This window comes from Littorina saxatilis, linkage group LG1 (assembly GCF_037325665.1).
Source record: "Littorina saxatilis isolate snail1 linkage group LG1, US_GU_Lsax_2.0, whole genome shotgun sequence".
Lineage (NCBI taxonomy): Eukaryota > Metazoa > Mollusca > Gastropoda > Littorinimorpha > Littorinidae > Littorina > Littorina saxatilis.
In genome coordinates, this window is record NC_090245.1 from 21,755,120 (window position 1) to 21,782,619 (window position 27,500).

A 27,500-nucleotide genomic window follows, 5' to 3' on the forward strand; every position below is an offset into this window, starting at 1 on the left:
CACACACACACACACACACAAACACACGTGCATACATTGGCATGCAAAGGCAAACACTCACTCTCTCTCTCTCATACACTCACTCTCTCTCTCATACACTCAGTCAAAGGACACTTATAACCCTTTTCTGCATATTATGCGTTGTCTATCATCTCAGGGTAACTTTATCTGAGAAAACAATTGTATTTACATTTGAACTTTGAAACTTCAGCCTGCTGGCAACACATATTCTCCAAGCATTATGAAAGCTGGCTTATTCTTTTACTATTTTTGTCTTCACTCTAAGAGCCAGTATAAAAAGGCTGTAACAAATTAATAAAACGCATGCAAATATACAGGGATGCTGCATGGATTTATTTTCTTTGGCAAGTTTGCCAAAATGACCATAACAATATTGGAAGATTTGCAAAGTTTAAGGGACTCCTTGGTGTCATTTTTCCCCCGCAAAAAGAAATACAAAAATACGACTGTAAAATTTTAAAAATGCCAAAAATGATTAGTTGCATTTTGGTGATTCATGGACAATTTGGAGATATGTTTCTGTGTTTTACCAACTCATTTAGTGGTTTTTACCAAGTTGTTGTTGTATTCTTGTACATATAATTGTTCCTGAACAGGAAATGTTCTCTTATTTATACTGTTTTTTGTTACTTCCTTCTTTTGTTGGGTGAATCAATGAAATACTCACTTAATTACTGTAATCGTGTTAAAATATTATTCCTACAATGTAGAATTAGACTCCTTGTGGAAGCACATTTTAGTGGCCTTGAATGTTGTGTATGTAAGAGTGTTTGTGTGAGTCTTCTTTCCCTGGTTGTAGATAAGGCAAGATGTGAATGAAAAAGCTCTGATCTCAAAAAAGAAAAAGAAAAAAAAAGAGTGTTTGTGTGTATATATATACGTGCATGAGTATGAATGTATTATCTCTTCTTATTTTACATTAAAGTTGAAAATTGTTGAATCCCTGATTTCACATCAATTCTTCATGTGATAGAGATACATACATATATTGAAATGTTTTTACTTTAATTATAGATTAATTGCACGGAACAGTCTTGTTGTCTGAGTGACACAACATGACTTTTTAAAATTAAGATACAGTGGAACCCCCCTTTTAAGACCTCCAAAATCCTGAGAAAATCAGGTCTTAAAAAGGAGGGAGTCTTAAAATGGGAGTAAATTTACAGAGGTTATGAAGAAAAAATCTGAAAAAGCAAGGTCTTAAAAGGGGGAGGTCTTCATTTGGGGGATCTTAAAAGCGGGGTTCCACTGTAATACAATTTTATTGTTTTAAAAGACCTTTTCAATATCTGAGCACAGGCGGAAGGTATCGTCCACTGGACTACTACTGTCACAGAAAGACTACTTTCTTTGATAGTAGTAGTCCAGTGGACGATACCTTCCGCCTGTGATCTGAGCAGCTCGCACAAGATATAAAATGTGAGACATGCTCTTTGTGATGCTTCTTATGTCGCAAGAACTTCGAATATCGGCCGTTGTAGCTCTCGCGAGATAGCCGTACCGCATGCTATGCTATGCTTTGAAGTTTGCGAGAGAGATGAGGCCCCCAAAGGGGGGGGGTGTATCATCACGATCACGGGAAGGGAAATTTTAGCTTTCACGATCACAGTTACCTTGATTTTTGTTTTCACGATCACGAACACCAGTGGCAAATCACGGTCACGGTAAAAGTTGCATGTACAGAAAGCACGTGTTAAAGTAAACACAACCACACAGAAATTCGCTCCTCTGGATCTATTGTTTATTCAACACAAAGTGAGAACTGTTGCACTTTTTTATTATTATTTTTTTAATTCTCTTTCATACACACATAGAAATACATATCATAATTTGTAATCAGTAACAAGAATGTTGTTTTCATTGGGTTTTTTTTCTCTCTCTCTCTCTCTCTCTCTCTCTCTCTCTCTCTCTCTCTCTCTCTCTCTCTCTCTCTCTCTCTCTCTTGAGTCTTGGTAGGCTCACTGTGTGCTTGTTGAATGGCACTTAGTTGTGTGTATATTATTATTAGTACTATATGTGTTCCTCCTTGTGCGTCTGCGTGTGAGTGCGCAAGTGTGATTGCGTAATTAATGTTCCATTCTGTAATTGCTTTATTGATGTTCCATTCATGTATTTTCTACTACTTTTCTCATTTATTATTACTGTATGTTTGATGTTTCTATGATTCTAGTCGGGCGCACGCGTGAATATGTGTTTGTGTGAATGTAAAGGGCACATTGTAAGATTAAGCCTATGGCCTAAAATGTCTACCCTTTATGTGAATAAAATGTTCTAAGTCTAAGTCTAAGTCTCTCTCTCTCTCTCTCTCTCTCTCTCTCTCTCTCTCTCTCTCTCTCTCTCTCTCTCTCTCTCTCTCTCTCTACACTCATACACATTCAACTCCCACACCCTCACTCACACACATGAATATATACTTGCACAATTTCACATTTCCAGAGCTAAATCTTGTAAACCCATTTTCTCAAAAACTATTGGGTGGATTGAAATTAAAGTACATGTATGTGTGATGGGTTCTTTATTTTCAACTTTGCCATACAATTTGAGGTACACCATCGCCTGGTTTCATGGTCTTGAAAAACAAACAGGAATGCTACAAGCCAAAAATGGTTTTACCTGAGCCTGCAAAGCAGGCGAGCCAACTAGGGGGGTCCGGGGGCATGCCCCCCCGGATTTTTTTTCTCAAAAAACGGTTAAAATCTGTGCAGTCTGGTGCATTCTGGGCATCATTTTCAGGGCAGTAATAGCTAGTGTTGTGATCTTGTTAAAAATCCCATTTTAGCCTCCCCCCACCACCATTCAACACACCTCCAAACTGGTGAAAACAACACTACTGTGCGCTGGCTTCATTGAGACCGGCGCCCGGTCGCGTTGCGCGATATTCACACGGATCGTTTTTGCGGAAATTTTTCAACTTCACCGGAATAAATTTGACTTTACCGGATTTTGAAAACGGCTTTATCGGATTTCCGGCAATTACCGGAAAAGTAGCATGCCTGACAAAATCCCCAACGAAAAATGTATGTTGAAAATAAAATGCTTTGCAATAATGCCCATCACGATCACGAAAACAAATGACGATCACGATCACGAGACTTGATTTTTTTGTCATCACGGATCACGGGCAAAGTCCCATCACGATCACAGAAATGGAAATTTCGGCAATCACGGTCACAGAAAGGTAAAAAAACGCCAATCACGATCACGATTTTAAACCCTTTGGGGCCCTCAGAGATGATACAGTCTATTGCATTGTATTGTACGTGTTGTATTGTATTGTATTTTATTGTGCATAATCAGTTGTGAGTTTATTTTGAGTTTGAAGTTAAAGTCAAAAGTAAGCTCTGCTGAAAATTGTTAGCTTTAGGCGCGTTTCCGGTCCCTTACACTTAAAATCGGCATTATACCAAGCGAGTAGAGTCGTGCGCCTGTGGATTAGGTAATCAAAACTGCAGAGGATCCACAAGTGACAGAAGGGAGAGAACAAAGATCTCCTTTTTAGCGCAACCATTTATCAATTAGGTTGCGTCCCTTGTAAATCAATACCCGGCAGCGAGTCGGCCCCGCGATCAAACACGCAGCCATGGCAACGATTTAAGCGACCTGACAACGAAGGCTACAAAAAGAGCGAAAAGAAGACCGCGCCAGGCCATTCTGGCATGAAGAACAGCAGGTTGGAAATATTTCCAGTGCCAAAAGCAGACGACAGTTTCCCGTCCAAACGGTTTCAACTTCCGGTCAGTGCTCTCAGACTAAAACAAGTCTGTGGCGAATGAACGCTCCTGGATGATCGAGAATGTCTGCGGAGTGAAAACAGCCGTTGGGAAATACTCTGGGTCTCGCGGATCGATTGCAACAGAGTCTGGCAGATTACAGCAGTTCAGTGGCAAGTGAATTCAGATCGGATTTCTGGTCCCTTTTCTCTCTTTTATTTTCTCGCTCCGACCCTGGCTGTGCTTTCACCGCAGGGAAGCTAATTCGGTACTCGCGCCTATTTTCGTGTGCCCTTCTTGTACGCAGTGTGCGCTGTGTTTGGGTGTGCGGAACACACTTAGAATGTTTCTGTAGTGAGACAATCAACTCGCTTCGTGGTTCGGTCAGTGTTTTGTTATTGGTGAACTTTTGGACAGTGCCTGCTTTTGACGTTTTGTTCTCTCTGGAGTATATATGGAGTGAATACCCTGTGCAGTTGGTGCAGAAACTACACGCTTCTACCAGTGTGCAGGTAAGCTTGAATGATCTGTGACATTATTCTGTGTTTAGTGGTGTAGTGTACTACTATTACTAGTTGAACCAAACTGTATGTGCTTGTGTTTACTCAGTTTTGAGTCGCTGGTTCGTAAACGGGACTTTCCCGAAACAAGGTCACTTGATATTAACTACAGTGTACGAACGTGTACTTCGCAAGAACGATTCATCGCTAGTTCAGTACTAGTTGTAGCTGAACGATTTCGGATCCGCGTTCCGGGTTGCAAGTATCCATACATGTATGACTGTAGAAGTAGAACTAAACTAGAACTCTCGCTGCTTGACTGTTTATGTACGGAATCAGCTGAACTGTGACCTCGTTGAGAGACGAGCGCTGAGGTTTTCACGGTTCGTGTAAGAAGTTGGTGTGTACTACGTATACATCATTACATGTCTGTGTCTGCGAGTTTATGTGTGTTTGTCAGCGAGTGTGTGAACAAAGAAAGAGATCGAGAGACTCAAACTCAGAGAGAGAGAGAGAGAGAGAGAGAGAGAGAGAGAGAGAGAGAGAGAGAGAGAGAGAGAGAGAGAGAGAGAGAGAGAGAGTGTGTGTGCGAAACTATGCAAGGGTCAGGAACAGTGCTTTTACATTTTCCGTGTATTCATTAGGCCATTGAAAATGAAACATTCTCCAACTGAACAATGTGGGGTGGGGAATGGGATGGGACAGAGGAGGAGAGAAAGACTGCAAAAATCACACACAGCTGACAAAACAACTCGTGAAAAGCTTTTTCATCACTGACTCGCATCATGTTATCCCTTTATTTGACTGGGCTACAAATTAGACATCGTCCACCGTGGGCTCGCGTTCTCTGACCCCCCCCCCCCCACCCTCCCCTCGTGGTATGCATCCAGAACCACTTTGACCTGGAACATTTTGCTGTCACGATAAATTTGCGAAAACTTGGAGACTGAACATTTGACCCTTGCGCTGATGGAAAGATCCCTGATCCATTCCTCTTTTTTTTGTTTTTTGTTGTTGCTTAAAGCCCAGCCGACCACGAAGGGCCATATCAGGGCGGTGCTGCTTTGACATATAACGTGCGCCACACACAAGACAGAAGTCGCAGCACAGGCTTCATGTCTCACCCAGTCACATTATTCTGACACCGGACCGGCGATTTGATACAAGCTCCTGTGCACCGGACCAACCAGTTCTAGCACTAACCCCATAATGCCAGACGCCAGGCGGAGCAGCCACTAGATTGCCAATTTTAAAGTCTTAGGTATGACCCACGACCTCCCGATCACGGGGCGGACGCCTTACCACTAGGCCAACCGTGCCGGTTATCCATTCCTCTGCTTTCTACACCCTTTGCTTTGAAGATATAGTTAAACAAAATACATCTTTTTTCATGTTCACATCTTACGATCTTCGAAGCACAGATTCTCCCCCAACAACCCCCCGTCCCCATTGCCCTACACACACGCACACACACAAAATCCCAAGGAACTTGAGGAAGAAACGATCACAACGAAGCCATGCAAGAAGACTGCTTCCACTGTAACAACACTGCTTTATAGTGCCAAGGTCGGCGCCATGCCGATTCTGGCACTGATAGTAAACTGTAACTAAACGGAAACACACTACATCGGCGTACTTGAGGCTTGTTTGAGAATCATCCTCCCAATAATACCTTCTCTCGCTTCTCTGCGCAACTGAGATGCCAAAGAGCGGAGTTTGGTCGTGTCAGTCATTGTTGTTCGTGGTCGGACCCAAGACCTTGTGTCCCTGTCACTCTGTCGGGAGACTCAGTCACACAGCATTGCTCAACAGTGTGAGCCTCTCAGTATCATGGTATCGGCTTACCTTGGTGTACTTTGTGCGGAGTTAATTATAACTATTGGGTAAAATGCATGATACATGTGGTTGTGGACTGGGACTGCTAATGAAAGACACTTGGAAGTGTGTGTGTGTGACTTTTGGGCCAGGTGTAGTTTGCTTTGTTATCGGTTTTTGTTTTTAACCCAACAGGTTTTTTCCTGGCAGCTGCTAAGTACCACACAGCCACATGTCGCTGTTTTGTGCGTGTGTTGGGGTGGGGGGGGGGGGGTGCGTGTGGGGCTATAACGCGTATGAGTCCCCTAAGCCTGGCTAGATTAGGTAAGGCTTAGGAGATCGCCGCCAGACCTTCACCCCTACTCCCACCGCAAGCCGGTGTCTTGCGTCTGTGTACACACAGTAAGCAACCACTACCGTAAGATGCAAACGCAAAGCAAACACTTTTTTTTTGAATATTTTTTTTTATAATAGAGATCTCTATGTCGGTGCGTGGTACTGTGTATACGTCTTGACGGTAACCCGAACACAACTGCGTCCTTTGTTTCATTGGACATTGCCACGCTTTAGCTTATAAATATTTAGCAAAAGCATCTTTCTTACATCATTCGTTCACGTAATGTGTGTCTTTTTATCTTTGTTTTCTGAGCATGTTTTATGTATGGGGTCTAGTTCCGAAACTGTTTACCGTCGGCTGATTGTCTGGCCGCTGCATCCAAATTGCAATTTTTTTTAATTTTTTTTTTTTATCTCACTCTGATTGAAAGCGGTGTAACGTTAGCGCCTGTTTAAACAATGTCAGCTGTTCAAGGCGATGTCACGTTGTGAAATAATCCATGGTGTAGCATTTTACAGAACAGAGACAGGGAGAGAGGTGATTTTCGCAAACATTGACAACTGAATTAGCTGCTGTTAATGAGCTAAGAACCACTTGTACATTTGTGGCAATTTGAACATGGTTGAACAGGGAATTAGCCAGGTCGTTTTCCCCAGTTCGACCGCTTGATTTCCCGAGAGCCGCGTATTAGAAGTCGATGTTTCATAACAAGCCAAATAAATGCACATTTCAACTCCGAACATCTGCCAAGAAGTGTTAAGGGCATGTAAACAAGATCGAAATAATCTTCGGAACTGTATTTTTATAAACCATCACAGATACTGTCAGGCTTTTACACACAGTACAAACACCCTTCCATTTGAACGCTCACGGTCACCGAACGGGAACATCCTAGGTGCCCTACGTAAAGAGCGAGCAATTTTCAAAGAATTAATTTTGCCGATTGTCTCCTCACACAATCGGACCGTGGTGCGTTTTGGCGCTAGACCTAACTTTTAAAATCAAAATAATAAATTGACAGCTCGTTACACAAACATTCTTAAATCATAAAAGAATTCTTTTTTCATCAACTTGATCAAGACAAGATCAGTACAATTCGAAGTTTTGAAAGTTTGAAAAAAGAAAAGCCCGGAAGCAGGGTCACGCAAGGTCGTGGTTCTCGTGGCAGACGACGGTTTATGGCATCGCCAGTTCCTCTGAACAGTCAAAAGCCATCGCTAGAGTTCTTGTGAACCACAGCCGTTTGTTTCGTGCATAATCAGAGGTACATAATAACGTGCTATTGCAGATATGCTCACAGCGAATTACAAACTGACGACAACATTGTGAAAAAGGGAAACTGGATCACCCGGGTTCACGATGGCTCAGGGGTAAGATAAACCACGCAAAAATAAATTCTTTGAAAATTGCTCGCTCTTTACGGAGGGCACCTAGGATGTTCTCAAGCGGTGAGTGTTTAAATGAAAGGGTGTTTGTACTGTGTGTAAAAGCCTAACATTATCTGTGATGGTTTACGGGAGGCTTATTGTGCCTTTAATCAGATGGATGTATTTTGAGGTAGATATAGAGGAACCTTAACCGTTCTAAGTTCAGCGTTCGTATGAGACAGTAACAACTTTCTTTGTTTATTTATGCAGCCCTGTCAACGCACGCGGTGAAAACTCGATGATGTTGACTACGTGTTCACGAGCCGTTCCCGTAAGAGCTCTTTGTTGCTCTGTCATTCCGTTTCTGTTTTTTAAATTATCTCTCTCTCTTGCACGCGTGAGATTGCCTCCCTCCACTTTCCCCCTCCAAAATCAATTTGTTGTTGTTCATTGCCGTTATTGTTTGATTTAGTCTGACTAACGCCATAACGGTGAACAAGTCCCTCGTGGAATATAATCAATATTGTACAATTTCTGAGCGTTTCACGCAATTACGCGTAGACTGTCTTTTAAGGCAGTCAGTTCTGTTGCCAAGTTTTCTTTTGGATAGACACCGAATGCAAAATGGGGATCGGAGGCTTTTGTGACGACACGTCACACGGCACGTACAGCCGCTCAATGGTGTGAGGCGGTGGGGGTTGGAATTAAAGGCACTCGGGACTGATAATGTCCTCTTTCTCTCATCAGTGAATCAAGCAGTTCATACAATAATATATATATGTCTTAACTGTACAGCTAAAATATGATACTGCAGGGTTTTTAAAAATCGCTTTTCAAATAAAAATAAACTAAGAGCCATTCTTCTTTTTCGGTGTGTGTGTCTGTGTTTTGATCAGGTTACGACGATATTTCGGAGGAGAAGGTACTCATAAATAGTGGTTAGGAATAGGAGAAACTGAAACTATTGGCATGATGGTTTCTGTACCAGCGAATGTGATGGTCCTCTGAGCGCAGGTACCACTGTATCAGTTGGTGGTCAGGTAGACCATGACCGCGTAACTAAGCAGAACGGACAAGGACACGTTCGTTTATGTTGAGGTCAGTGTAATGGTCAGCCATTGATGAAGGGTTCTTGTTGAGGCGGACTATACTAGCCTCTCCAAAGTGTGCAATTAGCCGTGTCGACGGGAGGTTGTAGTTGCTGTTCTACTGTTGACCTGCCGTTGTAGCACTCACTCAGGCCTGTCGGTAATGAAGATGGTACCTCGAGTTTGTGTGAATCGTGGACGATTTGGGAAACGGATTATGTTGTCCTTGGCTGACTAAGAAAATAAGCAAGAACCCCCCCCCCCCCCCACACACACACACACACACACATGTGCGCGCACGCGTATGCAATACCGCAATATAATGCATGTACTTTGCTTTCATTGATTAGAAAGTTTGCAGGTGGTGGAGACTAGCCTTTTAAATTTAATGAATAGTCCATTTTGAAGCAGAAGGCGAGCAGTAGCGGGAAAATAAAGGAATATTCCGAACTAAAGTGTATACCAATACTCGCAAACAAAAGCATAATTGTTTTGTGTGTGTGATGTTTTTAAAACTGCAGTGTACACCGATGTGAAAACGTAAATATCGTTCTTGTAATTTCTACGTACGTTTTTCTCGATATAACGTGATGTCCATGGATCAAAACGGGGGTGTTAGGTTTCACACAGCCACTCACACACACAATAAGCCGCCATAGCAGTGTCGCAACAGCTTTCCTTCGATTCGATTCCCTTGTTGAATCACGGGATGGGTTTGGGGCTTTTGCCAGGTCTTGGAAAGCGAGCAGACCGATTGTTCTGTTGATCGAGGTTTTAGCGCGTAGCGCCGAAAAAAAATCTGATCAGTTTTGATTTCCCACGCTGCACGAGCACTTTAGCTTTTGAAGTGTCAGTCGATGTGGCCTTTTCCCCCCAGGATAGAGAGCTCTCTGCGTTCTGACAGGCTTGCACGAAAGAGGAACACTTTGTCTCGCCTGTTGTCGAGATGACCTGAGAAGGTTTCTGTATTGGGAAAGAAAAAGATCTGCGTGCTGACAGGTTTGTACGAAAGAGGAACACTTTGCCGGAGGGACCTGGGAAGGTTTTTTTTTCTGCATTGGGGAAGAAAACGAAAGGTCGGCTATTTTATGCAAACTCTTGAAAACGGGTTCCGCCTTAGCACGTGGTGTTGTTTGTTTGTTGATTGGTTGTCGAGGAATTGAAGCAGGAGGAGGAGGCTTTCATAAAGTGGCTTATTTTATTGTTGGGCCCTCGGTAGTTTTTGGAGATAGGTCAAGCTTTCCACGTATTGTTACTACTACTATTACAAATACATGTACGAAGCACTCAAAATGACTAATAAATGGACTAATACATTTCATTGAGCAAGATTGGTTTGGTACGCTGAAACATAGGTTAATGGGCTTCGTTGAAGATACTGACTTAATTACCGCGTCCAGGTAGATTTGGGAGTAAATGGTCAGTGTGTGACTGCACAGGCAGGTAATTGTCTCCGTTGACGTTTTTTTTTATGAACGACGCATTTTCAAAACGTTAGCAGCAAACTTGTGCAACGTTTGCATGATTGCTGCTGTTGGCTATCAGACATTTCGCCATGAAGTCTCTCTCCTATTGCGGTTGCGCAACTTGACGTTTAATTTGTTTTTCTTCTTTTTGTTTTGTTTTGTTTCTTCGGTGTTGTTGTCTTTTGAAATCCCTCATGTTGTTGACAGAGTGTGGAGCTGGCCAAAGTAAACTTGCAGAAAAGTCAGTTCCTTGAGATGTGTTTGTCTGTTTGTTTGTTTTTAGAGTCACACAGGGGCGCGTATCCTTGGGTTCTCCGTCCTTGGAAATAACAAACCCACATTCTGCATTCCCTGTTTTGTGGCTCCCTCCAGTTTTTGAATTTTTTAAAAATTGTTTTTTTTCTTGTTTTTGTCTTTCACTCTCTCTCTCTCTCTCTCTCTCTCTCTCTCTCTCTCTCTCTCTCTCTCTCTCTCTCTCTCTCTCTCTCTCTCTATTTCTGTCTCTGTATTTCTGTGTGTGTGTGTGTGTGTGTGTATGTGTGTGTGTGTGTGTCTCTTTCTCTCACTATCTCTCTCTCTCTCTCTCTCTCTCTCTCTCTCTCTCTCTCTCTCTCTCTCTCTCTCTCTCTCTCTCTCTCTCTCTCTTTACACCTTCTTGAACTCGGTTCTTTCCGATGGATTCTAATTTCCGTGGTGATGTGACATGTTTTTCATCTATGTTTACCTGCTCTTCTCACACTAAAATAGGAAAACTTGTTCGTGCCACTGCCAGTCACAGTCAGCGTGACTGTCACTCTCTGTCCTTTATGTCGATGGCCTGTCTGTCTCTTTCGACATCTGACTTCCCACTCTCCTTTTCCGTGTCTCTCTCTGCCTCTCTGTCTCTCTCTGTCTCTCTCTCTGTCTGTCTCTGTCTCTCTGTCTCTGTCTCTCTCTCTCTCTCTCTCTCTCTCTCTCTCACACACTCAAACACTCTCTCCCTGTCTTTCTCTATAGTCTCTCTCTCCACCCCCTCCGTCTTTTTCTCCACCCCCTCCGTCTCTCGCCCTCTCTCTATGTATGTTTCTTTTAGTTCTTCTCCTTATTTTCCTTTTTTTGTTTTATTTATTTCTCTTGTACGCCGACCTGCCTGTGCTGGCCGAGATCTATGTTACAAGAAGCGGTTTAGCAGGGGGACGTGAAGACAGCGGCCTTCTGTCGCCCCCCTCCCATTGATATTCGTCCGCCACGGCATTCCCACCAATCGCTTTCACACGTTTACAAGCGACTGGCCGAGGGGGACGATGTGGGGCCCGGTCAACAATAGCGCTCGCCCACATATCCTTGGCCGATGATGAGAACATTCGTTCTTTACCAATACCACAGACAAATGAATTTGACAGGCAGACACGCACGTGTGAACACAGACAAACTAGACACACAGACAGACACACACACATACACACACACACACACACACACACACACACACACACACACTCTCTCTCTCACTCACTCTTTCTCGTTTTTCTCTCGCTTTGTGCGGAAGCAAATTTCTAACCACAGTATACTTCCTCACACAGTTTATATTGCTGCAGAAATGTGCTTTAGTCTGCAGAGAAAAACACTTCCCAAAATACTGTGGAATAAACCAAGTTTCTGCAGGGGAGGATTTTTGACTCACATGCGAAGCAAAAGTGAGTCTAGATGTACTCACCCGAGTCGTCCGTCCGTCCGTCCGTCCGTCCGGACGTCCGTCCGGAAAACTTTAACGTTGGATATTTCTTGGACACTATTCAGTCTATCAGTACCAAATTTGGCAAGATGGTGTATGATGACAAGGCCCCAAAAAACATACATAGCATCTTGACCTTGCTTCAAGGTCAAGGTCGCAGGGGCCATAAATGTTGTCTAAAAAACAGCTATTTTTCACATTTTTCCCATTTTCTCTGAAGTTTTTGATATTGAATACCTCACCTATATATGATATATAGGGCAAAGTAAGCCCCATCTTTTGATACCAGTTTGGTTTACCTTGCTTCAAGGTCAAGGTCACAGGAGCTCTTCAAAGTTGGATTGTATACATATTTTGAAGTGACCTTGACCCTGAACTATGGAAGATAACTGTGTCAAACTTAAAAATTATGTGGGGCACATGTTATGCTTTCATCATGAGACACATTTGGTCACATATGATCAAGGTCAAGGTCACTTTGACCCTTATGAAATGTGACCAAAATAAGGTAGTGAACCACTAAAAGTGACCATATCTCATGGTAGAAAGAGCCAATAAGCACCATGGTACTTCCTATGTCTTGAATTAACAGCTTTGTGTTGCATGACCTTGGATGACCTTGACCTTGGGTCAAGGTCACATGTATTTTGGTAGGAAAAATGTGTAAAGCAGTTCTTAGTGTATGATGTCATTGCTATGTAAAGGTCAAGGTCAAGCATGTGAGTCGTATGGGCTTTGCCCTTCTTGTTTGTTTGTTTGTTTGCTTAACGCCCAGCCGACCACGAAGGGCCATATCAGGGCGGTGCTGCTTTGACATATAACGTGCGCCACACACAAGACAGAAGTCGCAGCACAGGCTTCATGTCTCACCCAGTCACATTATTCTGACACCGGACCAACCAGTCCTAGCACTAACCCCATAATGCCAGACGCCAGGCGGAGCAGCCACTAGATTGCCAATTTTAAAGTCTTAGGTATGACCCGGCCGGGGTTCGAACCCACGACCTCCCGATCACGGGGCGGACGTCTTACCACTAGGCCAACCGTGCCGGTTGCAGGGGAGGAAACAAAACACAAACCTTTTTTTCAATACACTACCAATAGCATTTGACTTCGATGCAATAAAAACGACTTGTGTCATCATCGGCTAAGGATAGTCACCACCAGACGGAAGAGGGTCCCGCCTGCGGAGGTCGCCTTCTCGCCAGCTTCACTGTTTGCTTCTCAAATTTGCCACGCGGCTGTGGATGCTAGTGGCCAAACGCCCGGGGTAAACAACGGCCAACATGACCACTCGGCCACTCTCAGAGTGTAACGAGGCAAACGCCGGTATTTTTATTTTTTTATTTTTTATTATTTTTATTATTTTTTTAGGTGGGGGGGGATTGTTGGTTAAAGTCCCTGTCGGAGCCAAGATCGTGGGGACTTGACTTTTGTTTGGTTTAAATGGGTGTCCATCGTCTGTCCTTTAGTCGGTCCGTTTCTTGGGAGCCTTTTTGGTGACATTTAGTGCACTGATACATCACCATTCCACCTTGTCTGGGCCAAGAAATGTAGTAAAATGCAAATAAGTCAGTTACTTGTTTATTCCATCGGTCTTGTTTTCTGTCAACATTACTGTAAGGTGTCAGGACAGATTTAGTTAGTAGAGACTTGGATATAAAAAAGAAAAAGAACAACAACAGCATAAAAAGAAACAGAATTCAGGGACAAGGTATGTTGTTAGTCAGGTGAAGAGTTCATTGCTGGGGACCTCTTTACAAAAAAGATTTCAACTTCAAGCTGAAAGCACCTTTCAGGGTTTTATTTTTCTCAAGTGACAGGCATCGAAGGCAAAGAAATTCCTCTTCATCTATATCAATTTATCTGGGATTAGCTCGTAACTAAATCAATGAAAATTAATTTTGTACTTTTGCACCGCGAACATAATTATGACTCAATGAGCATGGTTGGTAATAGAAAAGAGACAATTGTTTTTTTTACCCTTAGTTGAAGGCAGTCACTCGTTTCGACCAGGAAAACTCGAATTATAAAATCGCGAACGTCTTGAGATAACTTTTATTGATAATTCTCTCGAGTTTTTCCTTTTCCTTTGAGTCTTTCTTTTAGTTTCATCAAGTGTCACTGGGTGCAGCAGTGTTCAAAGAGTTTTGTGTGTTTCTGTCTGTGCTGATTGTAACGAGGAAGATTTCAATAGTGAATTTAGCATGAATTGCGTTCTTGTTATACAAAAATCCTTCCTTTTGAATAATTAATTTGCAATCACGTTTATAACCTCAAGCAGTGTAAGCCAGAGAAGATGGTTGCCATATATTTAGCATTGGTTCTGAATACAATGGTTTTCCAGTGTTCGCAACATATTTAATAGTGTGAACAATGCCAAACTATGAATTAAATGACTCTGACTACGTAGTGTAGATGACAAACCAGGGGCCGAGCAGAGTTTAAGGGGTTTGTGTCATGTGACGTGCAAAAAGGTCTATGTAGTGCAGCGATATGGCTGAAATGCGCAGGTTACCCGAAAAATACAACATTTGATTTACGCAACATTTTACAATGAGCGCGACCCTACAAGCTGAAGAAGAAATAGTTTCAAGGGCCTCTTCCATGTAGTGTGAACAGTGACAATGTGCATCAATAGATGAACTGTTTCAATGGCTTTGACCATGAGCTTCACATACAATCATTGGTGTATTGTCAGAGAATAATGATGGCCTTTGTTAAAAAAAAGACAATACATTCTGATTAATGGCATTCATAGGTCGGGGTCACCAATATTTCGATTGTCTTTGTCCTGGACGGTTCCAAACAGCTGTCACAAAATTAGAGACATTGTTAAGATAAGGATATATGGTGACGAGGAAAGAAAGACACAAAATCAGATTTGATTTTCGCATTTGAAAATAGGGGATGTCTGATTAGGCATATGACTGAATTCTAGTACTTGTTTTTTTCTGCGAAAGTTTTGTATAGATACCTGTTGAAAATCACTACTGGGGTGGTTTCTAGGACTGCGGTATAATATGTGTAGCAATACCAGTAAGTACTGCTTAAATGAATATGGTCATAGTAACTTTGTAAGGGTTGGGGGAGATCAACATTACCATTTGTCCGTGGCAGTGGTTGGATGGTTGAAGACATTATAATCAAACAGTCGCTGGTGCATGCGATATCGCATTGAAAGAGAGAGAGAGAGAGAGAGAGAGAGAGAGAGAGAGAGAGAGAGAGAGAGAGAGAGAGAGAGACACAGAGAAAGACAGAGAGAAAGAGAGAGAGAGAGAGAGACACAGAGAGAGAGAGAGAGAGAGAGAGACACAGAGAGAGAGAGAGAGAGAGAGAGAGAGAGAGAGTTAACTTGGATGAGATGGAGGGACTGGTGGCTGGTTTTCTTGCGTTTTAACATTCCGCTAACGTAGACCAGGGACAGCCCACCCGAGGAATTTGCTTTTAGCATCGTGCCTGTTACTCAACAAAGAACAATAGCAGTCGTCAATTGAAAGCCCTAACTGATTTCAGAAGTTCAGCGATTGTTTTGCTCCTCAAAGGTTTGGATCGTTGCCGTTGGTGGGAGTGACGAACTTCAGACATGTGGGCGAGGGCTACCAGGTCACACTGAGAGAAGAGGAGTTTAAAACGAACACACCATTTTCGCGCGGGTGAATGACGTCGAAAACAGCACTTCAATTGATACCAGTATGAATGCTTTTTTTGTTGCTGGTCATTTGGAGGAGGACCACTGAGACGTCAGCCAAGTTTTTGTTTGTTTTTTGTTTGCTAATTTAATGTTAAAAACTCAACATACTCAGACTGAGAGCTGTGTGCGGTGTTGCTTCCTACGCGGACGCCACACGTCCTCGTTGTGTTTAGAATGTTTCTAAAGGGACAGAGGTCAGACTTGACTTCCGTGTTTTTGAAGACCAGTATGGATTGTGTGTGACAACATGGCTGGATGACCTTGCACTTGCTGACCTAGGGCCCCTATGTGTGTAGTTTGCGTGTTGCTTTGGAGGGTCGTGTAGTTGTGGACCACTGTGTGTTAGTGTGTGTGCGTGTGTGTGTGTGTGAGAGAGAGAGAGAGAGAGAGAGAGAGAGCGAGAGAGAGAGAGAGAGAGAGAGAGAGAGAGAGAGAGAGAGAGAGAGAGAGAGAGAGAGAGAGAGAGAGAGAGAGAGAGAGAGAGAGAGAGAGAGAGAGAGAACTAGACGTGATGTGCGTGCACAGCATACAAGCTCCAGCAACAAGCCTCAGTGACAGTAATTCATCGCCGGGTAAGGAAGACCAGGGAGACTGATAATGGTTCCAGGAGATGTGAGATACATCTTAATTATCGCCCGGAGAGCAAGCATTTCATTAGTCTTATCACGCTCTGCAGCTCTGGCCCCATTTGTGGCTTAGCTCTTTCCCTGGAGACTCACTCACTCCCAAGTCCCAACTGTACGAACCGGCACCTTTCTTTACCTTTCCACCCCCTCCAGATCTTATTTGCTGAGGAGCTCACAAATATTCTCCAATCGGCTGCCGATATATCACTAACCTGCCGAACTAAAAAGGCCAACACTAAGAAACGAAGATGTAACAAAAGATGGTTTGACAACGAATGTGACAAACAAAGAAAAGAAGTTAGGTCACTCCTAAATGCCCTAAATAGAGACCCCTTCAACCGCGGTGTAAGAGAAAAATATTTTGCACAGAGAAAAAAGTACAACAGCCAACTACGAAAAAAGAAACTAACCTACAAAACCTCATTGGTCACAATGCTAAATGAAGCAATGGACAAAGACCCTTCCGCTGTATGGAAACTAATTAAGCAACTCAAGGACTCAGAGTCCGCACACAACCGGAACCAGACGCAAGTGAGTGGAGCCAAATGGATTGCCCACCTTGAGAAGCTGCTCGGTCAAAACACCGAGATAGACGGTACCCGTGATTCAATCATGAAAGAAAAGATAGCCCAACAAACACATCAAACAAACCTACTAGATTTTCCAATAACAGCCACAGAGATAGAAAAGGCTGCTCGAAATATAAAGCTGAAAAAATCTCCAGGAATAGACGGTATTACAAATGAAATGGTCAAAACAAGTCTCCCTGTATTGAGGCCTATCATACAACAGCTCTTCAACCAGTTAATACAATATGGAACATATCCCGAACAATGGAAGAAAGGAGTGAATGTGCCCATATTCAAAAACGGAGACCCACACAACACTAGTAACTACAGAGGCGTCACTCTTAACAACACAATGGCAAACTTTTTCTGTCAGGTCATTAACAATAGAATAACAAACTTCCTCGAGAACAACAGCCTGCTAGCTAAAGAGCAAGCCGGCTTCAGAAAATCGTCTCGAACGCAAGACCAAGTGTTCATCCTAAAAAAGCTAGTCAATGATACCCTCAGAACTACAAATGGCAGACTGTACGGCTGTTTCATTGACTTCGCTAAGGCATTCGACAGTATCTGGCACACAGGATTACTATATAAGATGCAGGAGATAGGGATAGGAGGCAAACTACTGCAAGTTGTGCAAGAAATGTATAATAATGCAACCGTATGCTCAAAGACAGAAGTCGGCCTATCGCGAGAAATCACAGTAAGAAAAGGTGTTCTCCAAGGTAATACCCTAAGCCCAACACTGTTTAATATTTTTATTAATGACATAGTTGATAGCTTAAAAGACTGTGACTCCCCAACTGTGGATGAGGCTGGACTCGTTCCGGTGCCATGCCTAATGTATGCTGACGACATTGTTATTCTCTCAACTACAAAGAAAGGATTACAGGACAAACTCAACAGCCTCCATGAATACTGCAATAAATGGGGATTACAAATTAATTGCGAAAAAACAAAGGTGATAGTTTTCTCCAAGCACGAACCCATACTCCCCCTCTTCTTCAAAATTGGCGATGCCATAATCAATACTACAGACAACTACAAATATCTCGGCATCATATTCAATAAACGCGGAGACATGAAAATGGCACAGAACCATCTCTCCCGACAAGGGAGCAAAGCTCTGCACTCGCTCAAACGAGCAGTACGAACAAAGAACATAAGTGTCCCAGTAATGGCGAAACTCTTTGATACATTAGTTGCACCTATTCTGACCTTTGGCTCTGAAATTTGGCTCCCTTACTGCAAAGATATAAACTTAAAGGACACGCAGAACCTTGAGAATAATCTCCTTGAAAAATGTATAACGACTGTCCTTCCGCATGAAAACGTACACATGAAATTCTGCAAGCAACTTTTGGGAGTACACAGAAAATCAATGAATTTCCCAGTACTGGCTGAATTGGGCAGATTTCCGATCAGCACAAAAATATTGGGACAGATCATATCATTTTGGTTACACATCATGGAATCTGACCAACATGGGCTTCTTAGGCAAACTTACTCAAGCCTTCTCTCACAAGAACATAAAGAGGAAAATAAATGGCTCTTATTTGTACGCGAGTTCCTGACTTCCTCAGGCTTCAAACACGTGTGGCAAAACCAAAGCACAATACACCCGGCAAGACTGAAACACGCGCTAACAAAACATGTAGAAACTCAATTTGTCAGGCTCTGGAGGACAAAAAAAGAAGGAAACTCCTCTAAACTACAGTTTTACAAGGGAGTGTCACACGACTACTCTCTACAACCCTATCTTTTGCTAACACAAGAACACAGACAGGCTATGAGCAAACTACGTATAAGTGCCCATGACTTAGAAATCGAAAAGGGCAGATACACGGGAACACCAAGGGAGGAAAGACTATGCAGAAACTGTGGAGTGGTGGAGGATGAACTTCACTTCCTTGATTCATGTACAATGTATGCTCATCTCAGGCAACAGTTATTACCGAATACTTCCACCGGCAGTGATGAAATAAGAGTCAGTTCTCTGTTTACTGACAGCGACATCGAAAGGCAATTGGCAAAATATGTGTACGATTGTTTTCAACTACGCAGATGCAATGCGTCTTCCGACTGTCCTCAATAACCTATGCTCATCTTCAGGTCCTCTTTGTTCACCCTGTTCCACTTGGTTTTGTATTACATGTATGTTATGTTATATTGCTATTTTTTCCTGTACTTATGTATCTTGAATGTGTCAATAGGCTATGTGCTTTAATGACAATAAATTCTGATTCTGATTCTGATTCTGATTCTGCTGGCTCGTGGCTGATTCGGCAGATTGGTTAAAGAGACATTTCCTACCCAGATAAACAACAACTTGTTACCTTCCGCCGAAAGCCAAAAACCAGAGCCCCATTCACTTTATTTGATTAACTTGATTATCCTACATACGTGAGAGAGACACCCGTGAGATAATAATCGTTCAAATCACACGTGTGTATATCATGTAAATGAGGTCATGTCAAGCAAGTCTGGCAGGGACCTGTTTTTCCACTGCTTATGATGCCAAAGTCACCGAGACAAACGTCATTATAGAAACACAAATTGCGCTCGCTAATTACCCTCGATGAATCTTTAGAACTAACACGTCACGCCACACTTTCAGAGTGACGTTTCTTTGCTTTGACGTAATAGATTGCACGAGGCTTTAGAAGATATCCGAGGTTCTAAAACTTGACAAGCGTCTTCAATTTAGCAGTGCCTCGAATGCAGGACATTTTCAGTAAAATACACGTAAGTACAGTATGTAGGATAAACAGAATACTACATGTGCACGTCCTAGATACTGGGAAATACTATGGGTTGTCAACTTTGAATGACTGTCACAATATCTCTGAGCAATGGATGACAAAGGGGATGCTTTGATGTCAAAGGGGATGGATTTGACTTACTGTAACAACCAAGTTTGGGTTTCCAAACATTGCTGTGGGTTTTAAACGATTTAATTTTTAGCCAAAATGCCCCCAAAACAGCACCTAAAACTGGGACAAAAATACACCAGTCTGTGTTGCAGCTGTACACAATGGAGAATAAAGCTCTGTGAATTTTATTGTGATGTTTATGGGTCAGCTGAAGGATTATTCTCGACATACACACTCAAGAATTACATCTATTTTTCTTCTTCTGGGAGTTTGATCGGCAAAGAAAACACGTAATCGTGGGTTACCGTCGTTTCCGGTTTCAACTTCATCAAAAAATGCGATCTGCTGAACAAAGGAAACCTCAAAGTTATTCAAAGTCATTATTTATTTATTTCAACAACATTTAGGTTTTCAAAACACAGCACTACGGTAGGAAACAAATTTATTTCAGCTTATAATCGCGCTTGAATGTACCCCACCCTTGTTTCGTTTCCATCTGTAACCCACGAAAGCATGGCCACAGCAGACGACAAATCCCGCATTGCCTATCACACACGCGTTGTGAGATCGCGGGAACACCGTCGAAAGTTCCATTCATGACGTTTGACCCGGTCATGTGAATAGACAATGAGAATTTATCCACCCAATCGTATTCGTTTCCGGTTTTTGAGACGTAACTCACGACAGACCACGCTGTATCTTCACTGTTTGAGACCTGTAAAATCTTTTTTGACAATTGTAGCATATATTCATCGACGAATTTTGCGATATTTTGCTGATTAAAGCTTGATCTGGTGCAAAGTTTGAGCAGCACATGTGTTCTCATGATCGGCGCCATTATGAAATTTTCGATTCTTCTGCAACGCACGATCGACAATCGATTAATTCTCTCATTTAGGATTGTCGCTTATGGAAACTTGAAAATTTCAAACTTTCATGCATGCATAGTTATATATCTATGTAGTCCACATGCAATAATCAAGTTTTAGTTCTTTTCTTTGGAAATAAAAGACATTACGAACTATGGTTTCCATGAAACTCACGACAGTATTATCTCTATACACATAAACCCAGTGAGCACAGATCGAAAACTTTTTGCTCACTTAAATCTTTCTATCATGTATTAAAACCCAAAAGGGTGCCCAAAAGGCTAGTTGCTACATTTGACCTACAAAAAAAACTTTTGCGCCTGGAAATTGCGTGGGTTACGGTTTCCACTTTCTACTTCGATCTAGTTAACTTATGGAAACTTGTAATTTCAAACTTTCATGTTTGCATATTTATTTATCAATGTTGTCCACATGCAAATTGCAATAATCAAGTTTTAGTTCTTTTCTTTGGAAATAAAAGACATTACAAACTATGGTTTCCATGTAACTCACGACAGTATTATCTCTATACACATAAACCCAGTGAGCACAGATCGAAAACTTTTTGCTCACTTAAATCTTTCTATCATGTATTAAAACCCAAAAGGGTGCCCAAAAGGCTAGTTGCTACATTTGACCTACAAGAAAAACTTTTGCACCTGGAAATTGCGTGGGTTACGGTTTCCACTTTCTACTTCGATCTAGTTAACTTATGGAAACTTGTAATTTCAAACTTTCATGTTTGCATATTTATTTATCAATGTTGTCCACATGCCACATGCAATAACTGAGCTAAAGTTCTTTCCTGTGGGATATTGAAGCCTAAAGTGGAAACCATGTAACCCACGACATAGAGCGTACTGCATGTGTCTAATTGTCATTTCTAAAGAAACCCCGATATGAAAGGTCCTCTCTTTGACAGAAAAAGATACAGGCATGTCTTTTGCACTTAAAAAAGAGTATTTCACTCAATTCAGTCCTACTTTTTTTCCTGGTGTCCATGTCCCATAGTTGTGACCCAGTATCTAGGATGTGCACACATGGCTTGCTGTTCCGTACCAGATTTACAGTACACTCGTTGCTTTTTCAAATAGTGAACAGCTCGCTTTCGCTCGCAGTTCAATATTTAAAAAAACAACTCGTGTAAATCTGGTACGACACAGCAAGCCATGTAGTATTCTCTATTTACCACACCTGTGATACTTTTTCGAGTAAATCGTGTCGTGTCCGACGTCTTGGTTAAAGGTGCAGCGGATTCCCAAGACACTTCAATTCAGAATCATCAAATTAAAAAAACCACTTACAAGTCTCGTTTACTATGTGTACTTTATATCGGCCGGCGTTCTGTGCGAGGAGGGTTCAGGAACTCTAGTGAACTGACACTTGACAGTTCGTTGCTGGAGAGAAAGAAGAGCAAGTGCCGAAATGGTAGGCGTAACGATGGTAACCTTTCTGACAGCTTGGCTGTCCATCAGTCTTCCAGAGAAAATCGTGCTGGAGGTAAACAGGGAGATATGGACTGAACGAACAATTGACTGTGTCAGGTAATCTTCCCACTCGGAACTTGTGAACCTAATGAAGCTAACTTTCCTTTGGTCAGTTTTGAGCAGGCTCGTTAGTCTCAGATACTGTTGTCGTCGTTGTTGTTGTTGTTGTTGTTGTTGTTGAAAATCCGTGTTGGATATTGTAAATAATTATGTGCCATAGGCATGACAGGGCTGGCACCATTTTGAGCATCTTCCAAATAGTGGAGAACAATGTTATTACTTAGTACACATATAATGCTAATGTTGTAGTGTTTCGTTTGTCTTTATGTTACAACTTACATGCACCACCACTGCTATTTCTCCATGTGAGATAATAAAGTTAATTTGATTTGATTTGAAGTTCATGGTATAGAAACGATTTTTTTTTGACAATCCTGTTTCAATTTTCCAGCGTTGACTTGAAAATGAATTCAGAGACGGCAACCGTTAGTTAGTGTTGTGCTCCATTTACACTGCCAAAGGCTGTGACCTTACAACGCTGTCTAATGAAATATTTGCAACACAGGAGACTGAATGAAGCTAGTCTGGTGCACCCTGTAACCGCCTCCTGTCTTATAAAAGATGCAAGAAGGACGTTAAATAACAAAACAACTTGTGTACAGTGTAGCACGATGTTTCAGCACCTTCTCGTCGGTTTCTCAGTGCGGTACTTCAGAGAATAAATAATAAGGTAAAGCAGTGTACGTGTTGCGGTTTCATTCATATTGTGCTATCGGAGCGTAACTATCACAGGAGGATTCGTTTTTGCCCACTACCGCTTTTTACAGCCGCGTGCATGCTTACTTTGTACGTGTAAGAAAAATACAAACTGATAACCGTCACTATTAGTATTAATGTGTGGGAGGGGGGGAGGTCCCAGAGGGACCTCCCCCCCCCCCCCCCCCCCAATCTGATTGGCTCAGGCAAAAATCTCAGTATGACACACAGCAGAATAATCCGATGCGACCGATAGCCTACTTTTTTCCCTGTAAAGCGGAACTTTACACCCCTCACAATTATTGGCTTACAGCACGTGCAGAGGAAACCCACACAATCACTGGAGACAGCATCAATGCGCGGTTTGATCCACCGTACGGCCAGCTCCACCATGCACAGTTTGTGGAGCAGATAGATAACGTGAGAATGCGGCAGCGCAGACTGTGTGTGTGTGTGTGCGTGCCTGTGTGTGTGTGACGATGATGGTCGGATAGTGGGGATAACGTCTCCTTGCATGCTGCACCGCAGACCCAGTGTGTAAAGGAGGGGTGTGTGTGTGATGAGATGTGGTGGATGTTGTTGAGTAGAATAGGAGGGGGGGGGGGGGGGGTATGAGTGCTGTCGGTTTAGGGTCGATGCCTCTCTTACGAGGCAAGGTCTGGAGGTGTGCGAATCATGCATGGTGACTGCTAAATCTTTTAGCACTTTGTGGTCGGAGGTGGCTGAGAGAGAGAGAGACAGAGAGAGTTAGTTAGTTAGTTAGTTAGTTAGTTAGTTTTATAAACAGAACTGTAGATGTGGCTCGTGAAACATTATAATGTATACACTAATACAGTGAAATGTGGATTTCAGGTTGTCCGTATCCAATTAGAAATAAAATAAAATAAATTATTATAATTACATGTTTTGAATTCATACATTCACTGATTCAGTGGCATTTTATGGTAAACATCATTTGCAGAGTTTAACGGTGAATATCGTGACTTTTGAGTGCCGGCACACGGCAGTGAAGGAACGTGCTAGTCGAGTTATCTGTTCATGACGCGGTTTATGAATTTATACCCTCGCTCAAATGTTAGTGCCCAGAACGTCTGCGTTGCTAAATCAGTAAATAGAAAAGTGCACGATGCAGATAAATTATGGCACAACAACATACTTTAAAACTGAAAAAAACCACCACCGTTTCAAGACAGGGGCACATACAATTCTGTGCAATATTGATGGATGTGTGACAAAACAAATAAAGCTGCTTTAAATCTGGAATGGGGTGCTGAAAAGCAACGTGCATTAGTTTGCCACGTCGCTCTCGGTTTATAATGCTCATGGTAATTTTGCAGGTTCTGGCATTTATGATCCTTTACACGTGGCCATTTTGAGATGATAACTTTTATATAAAATGTTTTGTTCAGCCCATGTCTTCAGATGGGATGCACTGTGCACAGGCAGACAGCGACAGGCATCCAAAGACATAGATCTGTAAAAGTGTGTATGCTCTCTCTCTCTCTCTCTCTCTCTCTCTCTCTCTCTCTCTCTCTCTCTCTCTCTCTCTCTCTCTCTCTCTCTCTCTCTTTCTTTCAACCCAGTCCCCGCAACCAATAAAATAGGGAATGGATTAGCAAGAACTGTCCACATCGCCCCCATTCTTTACGACCCTTAACTTGAAAAGCATTCCGTCTCACGTGCTGAGACCCAGGGTCGCCACTGTGCGGGCTTAATGAATCAATCAGTGTTCGAAGTCTATGGGAGCTTTTAGCTGCACAGCATGCCACGTTTAACGGTCTTGTAATGACTCCCAGTCTTCCGGGCCCGATGTTTGCTGGCTTTGTCTGATCGGTTTTGCTTTTCTTTTACTTTGACGAGGACATGCCGGTCCGGTAAGGAGATACCCTTTTTGCGCCATTATATATAGCTGTGGTGATAATATCTTCTGCGGGACTGTAACTTTGGGCATGAACTGAGGTGAGATATTATGAGGGAGATCTACAGATGCATTCATTTTGATCGTCACCTGAAAGCTTTGCTGTAAATGGATTTTGTACGATCCTTTGGAATGCATTCATTTTGATCGTCACATGAAAGCTTTGCTGTAAAGGGATTTTGTACGATCCTTTGGAATGCCGTCCTTTTGAGGAATGCGAATGCCACGCATTATCATAGGTCTATACTTCTTTGCCATTGTCCCCTTTCTGTTCTCGTGGTGAATGCATAATACACAATCCGTAAATTCTAATCGATGTATGCAGGTACAGGCGAGCTGGTAGCTACCGGGACAATAAATAAAATATAAAATGTAGGCATTACTGGCTTTGACGAGTTAAAAACCCTGGCTGAAGTAATCCTCATTGGCAAGCGATGCATTATTACACCCCCGGTATAGGGGTGTGTATAGGTTTCGCTCGATGTGTTTGTTTGTTTGTTTGTTTGTTTGTGTTCGCATATAGATCTCAAGAATGAACGGACCGATCGTCACCAAACTTGGTGAACAGGTTCTATACATTCCTGAGACGGTCCTTACAAAAATTGGGACCAGTCAAACACACGGTTAGGGAGTTATTGGTGGATTAAGATTCTACAAGGACTTATAGAGGGACATATTAATGGTCAAAGGGAAATAACCACACTTGTTAGCAGTGCCTGCTCAGTTGGTGGCAGTGAGAATGCTAAGGACGGGGGTGTTTTTCCTACCTCGGAGGAATTTCTTGTTATTACTCAGTATCACAGGAGCCAGTAGTATAATTAAAGGCTGCCATATTCGTAGCGTTCATTAATTAATTCATATTGTTTACATGTGCCAATAATGTTATAAAACTGTACCTAAGGGGATATAATAACGATTGGCTGTAGTTTTCGAACACAGAAAAAATTATTTCTATATTGCAAAGTGGTGTTGATAGTGTCGAATGTAAACAGAACAGTCTCAAACGCCATCTTTGGTTTACGAAACGTCACGAAGTGACGTCAACGGTCTAAAAATAGCCCAAGTCCTGGAGAACTGTTGCTAAACAATGCAATAAAGAATTAATTATTTCTCGTAATTGGTAAGGACTTCAAACCTAAAACTTTGCAGGAAGCTTAATTTATACATCCCCGCAACGATGGGAAAAGCCCTGGAAGTAATTAAACTAATTAAATAGGACTATGTCAGCCTTTAAGTAAGCGCGTTTACTGGAGGTACAATGCCTTATACGCAGTTTTTGACCCAAAGCAGGGGGTGGTCGTTTGTGCAATACTGGGCGCATATTATAAGTTATAAATAAGATACTGCACACCATCTTGCTCGAGCTCGATTGTTCGATGCAGTGAAAAGAATAGGTACGTTTTCTTAGCAAGTGGATCTGCGCATTTTTGTTAAGTACGTCGAATAATCATGCTGAAAAGAAGTGGGGGGGGGGGGGGGGGGGAGAGGGGGGGGGGGGGGGCTGCAGTTTATAGTGATGTATGAATTTCATAGCTTTTCTGCGCGGGGAGTGCCTCAGCCTCAAAGAGACGCAAAAAGTACAATTTATCGTGTCGGATAAATGCCGATTCTGAAATTTTAGCCATAGCTAACATTTACATAACTAATTATGCTATAGTCTATGCCAGTTTAAATGTGTTTAGAAACGCACGTATCGATTTCGAAGCTGACAACGTCGTTTTAAGTCGTCGTCAACTGTCTGAGAATTACAATAAAAACTCATGCAGTGTGTTGTTGTCTGGAGACGCTGCAAACAGCTATAAACATGCATACCCCCGCCCGCCCCGCCCCCACCCCCCCCCCCCCCCCCCCCCCCCCCCCCCCCCCCCCGCCCTCCTAGCAATACTCTTTCCCCACTAATCCCTAATGCATGTGTCCCTTACCTACTGCTCTGCTTCCATTGAATGTTCCACTTTTGTGAACAATAGCCTTCCCCAGTCGAGAAATCTACAGAAGCTGTCGCTCTTCAGTTCAAACTATTCACCGAGAGGTTATGTCCTGATGAAGCCACCAATTAACTCCCAATGTTTTGAGTGCAATGACATCACCGGCTGGGCGTGGACAGAAAGTTAAGTTTTTTTTTATGCCAGCAGTGTGGCTCAATAATAGTCGTGGGGGGCTTTTCATTCTGCCATGCTAAAGCCCCCTGGTTTTTGTGTTACATCAGACTAGATCGATCCGCTTGTCGATAATTTATATAGAGAGAGGGGAGAGTATGTTTAGGCTCATTCGCCTGTCGAGTAAAAGACTTGTGCTCTGTAAGTTGTCTCACAGTCATTTTTGAGTAAACGTTATAACCGTTTCATAACTTGGGTCACTCAATGGCTTGAAATCGGAATACTTTATAGTCTAAACAACAGTGGTTTTAAAGGGCAACCGCAATAAGAATACACATGTGAATTTATTTTAACATTGGATGTCTTACTTTCAAAATGTATAGAAAGTAAACGGACAAAGAACTTTGGCTCAAATTTTAAGTTGTGTCCTAAATTAACTCCGTGTCAACAGTTAAACATAAACTTTAAGTTAAATCAAAATTATCGATTTTGAGCTTCAATAACAACAGTCGGACATGGTTCTCTTTGTCTACAATGTTTGTTTTGTTGGAATACCTTCCTCGAATTTTGGACACAAAAGTAGAATATTAGGTGTTG

General features: G+C 42.4%; 1 protein-coding gene across 2 annotated transcripts in view; it reads right to left on the reverse strand.

The window, feature by feature from the left end:
- Positions 1–27,500, reverse strand: part of LOC138964636 (uncharacterized) — a 546,641-nt gene that overhangs the window by 60,711 nt on the left and 458,430 nt on the right. The gene's annotated exons all lie outside the window — the stretch shown is intronic.